General features: G+C 40.9%; 1 protein-coding gene across 31 annotated transcripts in view; it reads left to right on the top strand.

The window, feature by feature from the left end:
* shot (dystonin-like protein short stop) overlaps positions 1-6,767 on the top strand; it is a 236,492-nt gene that overhangs the window by 18,628 nt on the left and 211,097 nt on the right. For 15 of the 31 annotated variants that reach the window (XM_072297433.1, XM_072297424.1, XM_072297422.1 and 12 more), the window contains exon 1: positions 6,406-6,721. The exons of 6 other annotated variants lie outside the window; for them this stretch is intronic. The gene's annotated coding sequence lies outside the window, so the exon portion shown is untranslated. Of the gene's footprint in view, positions 1-6,405; positions 6,722-6,767 lie in introns of those variants that run through there. 10 more of the 31 variants (XM_072297451.1, XM_072297450.1, XM_072297452.1 and 7 more) reach the window with 3 other exon arrangements.

Below are 6,767 nucleotides of genomic sequence, written 5' to 3'. Positions count from 1 at the left end.
TTACGAAAACATCTTGCGGCTAACTTCTCACTAAATACGCCGTAATCTATAGGAAAAAGTCAATTTGGCCCCTAAAAAATCTTCAATGGCGCCTAAAAATCTGGCTTGATGCGCCACATGCTCCTAAAATTCAAAGGTGAGTTTCGAACACTGCACCAGAGTGCCTCGTGGCACAGAAAACCGAGAAAAATACGGGTTTGTAATTTTATGTAATGGGTATGTAAAAACCGGGAAAAGTCAGGTCCCTTATCACACACAGCATCCGTTATATATCGGCGGCAAGCATGTTCTTAACAGTAAGAAAAACTTTGCCGATCCAAATGTGACTCCAGGAATTTACAAAAATTATGACAAATGACATTTCTCAACTAGCGATTGTCCCCGATCGAGCGGTCGAAATCTTCCTCTTGCCTGACTCAGTAAATAAGCTGTAAAACAATCCCAAACAAGCTGAACATAAGAGGAAGATTTCGACCGCTCAATCGAGGAACATGATCGTTAGTTTTGAGAGGTCGTTTCTTCATAATTTATATGATGTTCTATAGTCAAATTTGGATCGGTAGACTTTTCCTTAAAGTTAAGAACTCGCTTGCCACCGATATAAAACGCCAAAAAAAAAAAAAAAAAAAAAAAAACCGGCGCGACCGTGTCCAACTGTCCGACGCGGAACGGCTTTTAGCGCCTACAAGACTGCAGGTATACTTCACTCATTGCGCGTGTCCAACACAGCGTTGGATTCCTTTGCAGCATTGTCGGGGCCTATGAATGGAGAATATGCAGACGTGTGTTATTTAATTGAAGCATTTCGAATTTATTCTGAATTTTTCCAGCTAATACCAATAAGATATATCGACGGTGTAAGTCGGCAATCACATAACTCGGTTTGCGACGTCGCAGACTTCCTGTCATACTTTATTTTTTTATTCAACGGCAATTCTTTAAAACTACCGTGATTCCTCTACTTTATGCGAAGAAAATTCAGAACTTCAAAGAATGATGAAAATTTGTCCTCCTTTAAAAAATAACGTAGAGGCAAAGATTTCCTGACACCGCAAACGAGGTATGTGATTGCGGACTCACGCCGTGGATATCCGATCCCGTCAGAAGGTACCCATGCCTTTTACTTCGTAGGAAATGTCAAATCTAGAGAAAACCTCATTGGCAATCTATTTTCAGTAGATTTATCGCACACCTGTAAAAAATCAGTATTTTACGGTGTACCGCTGTCTATTAAATTTAAATTTTCCTCTCTTATCACGTCTGTAACTCGGCGGTCAAGGGAGGAGGGCGGTGAAATCTAGTGGCGCTCGAACACATTAATGCTAAAAGTAGGATTACTCCGGTAGCACCAAGTAGTCTTTTAGCGTATTTTGTTGACCAATAAAATGGCAATCAATCGACGCCGCGTGCCAAACACTCGCTCCCTCCACTATGCCCACCTTTGAGCCAGCCCGCAACGTATCTGACGCTGAAGAATGGATCGGCGAAGATGAAACACGGCCAGTTTGTTTACTTCTCTTTTTATTGGCAGTGCCCGTGCCCCAGGGCCGCAGGCGTTGATGACGGGCCCCACTTTTGAAGGAGTAAGGGGGGGGGGGGGGGGCGCTCCCTCACATCTCTCCATTCCACGAAGCGAAAATCGGGAATCACGCTCCGCAAAAAGGGCAATATTAGCTATGGATGCCCGTGAAACACTGACGAGGGCGGTGCCTCATTGTTTCGTCTTGTAAGTAATGAGTTACTTGGCTCGTCGTTTCCCTGACGAAGGAACGCAACTCTATTCCAAGGTCGCAAAATTGACTCGGGCGATTCCATGTTTTATTGGAGTATATACCTGTGCAATTATTGTTCATGATTTTTCTGATTTTTGCATGAGATCAGAGGAAAAATCAGTGAAATTTTCAGTTAGAAAGGAGCCGTCCACGAATTACGGAAGGCACTTTGGGGGGGGGGGGGGGGGGGTCAAACCCTGCCTTACATAAGCCAAACGCTTAACACGTTTTTCGTTGGTTTGCCTGATCGCAAATATCCCAGGGTTTTCTTTAATTCCTGTAAATGCTCCGTAAAATTCGAACATATTCGACCTTACTCTCAACGAAGAGGACAGACATTGATAAGTAAATCATGTGCCTGAGAGAATCGCTGAATTGATCCTGTTTTTTCCCCAATACTCGTCCTCTTTAGCTTTTGTGCTTCCACTTCCTCTTTTGTTCTTTTTCTTCATCTTCATTCTCCCTCTTCATCCTCTTTTCTTCTCAATCTTCTTGCCTTTCCCTTCTTCTTTCTCTTATCTTATTCTTTTTTCTCGCTCCTTCTTATTATTCTGCATCTTTTCCTCTCCTTTTTATTATTTTATTCTCTCTATTTTTGGTTTTACTTCCGCCTCTCTAATCCCTCTTCCATGTTCCATGTTTCATGCTCCTTCTCTCTCCTCCTGCATCTTTCTTTTTTCTTATTTTTCTTCTTCTGACGACCGAAAAGCATACAATTAAAAAATATGAATAAGTTGGCGCGATTCTAACAAAAGTTATTGTGTCTATAACGGATGCCAACAGAAACCGTCTAATTGTTATGATATGGGGTAGAAACCACTATTAGACCACGTAAGATCTTGTGTTTCTTACCCTAAAAAGTGAAGGCAGACTATCATGACGTTACACTCCTCCCTTCTCGTAAGAAGCTCTTATTTGTGTTCCGAGTGAGCCCACCATTTCATGATGATACCACTATTAGATCACGTAGGAGCTGGTGCCTACTCAGAAATTGAAGGCGAACTTACATGGCGTCCTCGTATTCTTTCTCTGAACGCATGAGAGTGTGGTCGGGTTTTAAGGGTTGAATTTCACGATAAATGACTATTCCATCTCCTCTTTATTTTTTCTTCTTCTTTCTCATTTTTGCTTTCTTTTTTCTTTCTTTCATTCTTCTTCTTCATCATCTTTCCTCTTCTTCCTCTTCCCGTTTCTTTTCCTTCCTCTTTGTTCTTCCTCTTCCCGTTTCCTCTTCTTCCTCCTTCTTCTCCCTCTTCCCGTTTCTTCTTCTTCTTCTTCCTTAGTCTTTTTCTTCGTTTTTCCTCTTTTCTTCATCATCCTCTTCATTCCTTTATTTTCTTCTTCTTCCTCTCTCTTTTATCTACCCTTTCTTCAGCTCTATTTCTTCTTCTCTCTATTTTCTTCTCCTTTTTTTATCCTTTCCATCTTTATCTTTTACTTATCGGACGGGCAGTGATAAAGAAACAGTTTAGTTGAAAACAGCACAAGGAGAGCTCTTGCATTACTGACCGTTTATCGCTAAACGATAAGTGCGCTTAAACCCTCATATGAACTGAACCGCCATACAATAAAGCGTTACCATTAAATTATTCGAATAGGTTGACGCGATTCTAACGAAAGTCATTGCATCTACAAGAAATTAGCCGATGAAGACCGTCTGACTATTATATGAGAGATGCTTTACGGAATAAAGCTGATCTCTCGCTCTAGAAGCAATTACATTTATTTGGAGTAAATTCCAATGATTTTCTCTAAAACCAACTCTTTAGCTCAAAAAATTCTCTCGAAACGGAGCGGAGGCCGTAATAAAGAGGATCTCTTACTTTATGAGAGATTCCACCTCTGCCGCCAGTCGAACCCTTTTTGCACGGATAGGGAGCAGAGCGCATGCATACATCAGCAGGGTTACATTTTGCGTCGGAACACGCAAGTTGTAGGCTGCAAGGGGTTGCTGCCACGGCAACCCCCGCAACCCTGCTAATGTGTTTGCTCCCCACTTGTTCATGGAGAATTCGACGGGGTATATCGGTAGACTTATTGTTAGTCATAACGTTGCGGATCTCCCATTACGCCCTCAACTTCGGAATCTTTTTTTGAAGTTCAGGAGTTCGTCCGGAAACCTGTGGCACCATGGTGTTCCTCGCGGATTTTTACGATGGAGAAAAAAGTGCCTTCATTGCAAATCCCCGTGGCATGCAAGAGCCTCATTGTGTCCCCTCATTCAATTCAATTAAGCCTGGTTCACATGGTTACTATGGGACCATGTGTCAAGGTCGATGGGCAGTCAGTTTTCGCACGCTAGCCAGAGCTCCTCAGTCCACCAGTATTCCGCGAGAAACTTAATGGATTGAAGGGTGGGGCCGTTCGAGCATTACGCGTAAGCCACCTAGGGGGCAGGGGGGCCTGAGCTTGACTTACGCGGACCTATGATGGGAAAGAGGATCCGTCCGGGGCTCCGCAAACCACCCACTTAAAAAAAGCATGATCTCTCTGAATTTATCTTCACTAGCGACATCCCAAAACCGAAGAGGGGCTTTATCGGCACTTTTGCAGATGATACTGCCTTAGCAGAAAGAGACAAAGACATATTTATCTCTAATCATAGATTACAAAAAGCTATCGATGAAATGGTTGAGTGGGTTTCTGACAATGGCGCCACGCTCAACGCATGTAAATCTGCTCATACTGTTTTTACAAATAGGAAAATACCACAATTACCAGTTCTCATAGAAGATGAACAAGTTCCTTACGTTACAAGCGCTAGATATTTAGGAGTTTATTTAGACTCTAGACTTACTTTTAAAGATCACATCAGAATCAAGGTGAAAGAATTAAATAAAAAGTATAAAAAAATGTATTGGTTGTTAGGCAAAAGATCAAAATTGTCAAAGAAAAACAAAATTTTGCTGTATAATCAAATATTAAAACCTATATGGCAGTATGCTTCACAACTATGGGGTTGTGCAAGCAAATCTAATATAAATAAGGTAGAAAGATTCCAGTCGAAGGTTCTACGAGAAATTATTGGAGTACCATGGTTCGTAAGGAACGAAGACATAAGGAGAGAATTAGAGGTACCCACGGTTAGACAAGTAATTGCTGAGACAACGAAGAGATATGAATGTCGTATTGAAAAGCATATCAATGTAGAGGCTTTAAACCTCTTAGATAGTACAATACCTGTGAAAAGGTTAAAAAGGTGGGAGACCTTTGAACTCCCATCAAGATTTATAAGTAGTCTGTAAGGTATGAGTGAGAGTGTGAATGGAGTGTGAATGAGGGTGAAAGGAAGAATGCAAAACCATTAAACTAAAAACCTTTATGTTATAATACATTTAAGAAAGAAGGCAGAGAATTTACAATTCCTGTTCTTTTAGATAATCATAGTATTATCTAACGTTAACATATAAAATTAATGCAGTTTGTTAAGTTTTAGTTTTAAGCCACGTAGATAGATACAAGAAACACTTGTAGTAGTTACGATATATTTAAATAAAATTTCTTTTAAAAAAAAAAAAAAAAAAAAAAAAAAATCTCTCTGAACGAAAAAATAACTTTTTTCAGCGATTTGTTTGGTCGTCTATTTACAGGGGTCGTTTTCAGCCGAAGGGCCAAAAGTTTTGTCGCCACTTTTTATTCTTCATCATATTAATTTATTTTTCTCTTCCGAGGACCAAGATTGACCCACATGTTTTTCTGAACGGAAAAACCTCGGAAAGTTCAATCCTAATACGTACCGCGAGCTCTTTTCAAAATTTCCATTGGTTTCAGAAGGATTTTAGTGCAAAAATGTGGGCTTTTCGTCATTTCTTCGATACCTTTATTCTTGCTTCATCACTTTCTACTTGATTGTATGCATTAAAATCAATTTTCCCTCCAAGGTACTGCTCAGTCAGAGTTATGATCATTTCAGAAGGTACTTGGAATCAGAAGGTAAACAGAGGGGTGCGTCGCCGAAGTTCCAAGACGGTCCAAACTGTGTCCATCATTTCGGCGACGCATCCCTCTGTCCAACTTTCGATTCCGGTCGTTTGATGGTTCGGTAATGATCATATTTCAAGGTCAAGCAGTGCGTTTTCAGGAAAAAAATAATTTTAATGCATGAAACCATGTAGAAAGTGGTGAAGTAGTTAGTAAAATTTGTCGCCGAAATGACGAAATTTTGGAACAAAATCCGTCCGAAACCAATAGAAATTTCGAAAATAGCTCGTTGCTGCAAGTGCACTGAACGCTACGAGGTTTTCCCGTTCAGACAATGTTTGGATCAACGTTGTCCGTGGACTCTTGGCGGAAAAAAATAGACAGATATGATAAAGAGTAAAAAGAGGCGACAAAACTTTTAGCCCATTTTCTGGAAACGACCCTTAGGTACTCGCATTCTCAATGCGTCTGGTACGGGTGACTCTATGTCAAAATACAATCACATTACATGAGCTCCTTTTTTAGGCTCGACCTCACATTTTGTCTTTGAATAAAATACTCACCAACAGAGCGCTCCCACCACGCTGGCATTTTTTTTTTGAATCGGCAGGTTCGAGAGCATGTTTCCCGCGTCTAGATACAGTCAGTCGACAAGTGTCGCCCTCTAGTAGAGTGTGACAAGAACCCGTGTCGTGACGAAAGTGCCGTGGTGGGAGGTAGAAATGATTCAGTTATCTCGTCAAGCAAGTGCGTTCGTTCCGAAAATTCCGTAGGCAGTTGATGTGGCAAATGTTATGTGCTTATTTTTTTCCCACTTTTTTTTAGTCTCCTTACAATTCTCTCGACAATAAATTATCATAATTCCGTGGGTGTTTACGCCGGGCAGCCGATCCTTCCGCGCCGGTTCTAATGTCGTCTCCGTCCGTCGTTTTTCGCTAAGATCTCATGTGTTATTCGTTCGTTTGTTTTTAAATAATGGTTTCGGCTTGTGTGACAACGAATCTCGATTTTGGATAACGAATTGCCAAGTATTCGTCATTTACTTTTTGTCCTATGAAACTTCCCTCAATTATC

This window comes from Bemisia tabaci, chromosome 2 (assembly GCF_918797505.1).
Source record: "Bemisia tabaci chromosome 2, PGI_BMITA_v3".
NCBI classification, from domain to species: Eukaryota; Metazoa; Arthropoda; class Insecta; order Hemiptera; family Aleyrodidae; genus Bemisia; species Bemisia tabaci.
The sequence above is the reverse complement of the archived record's forward strand: the minus strand, read 5'-3'. Positions and strand labels throughout refer to the sequence as shown.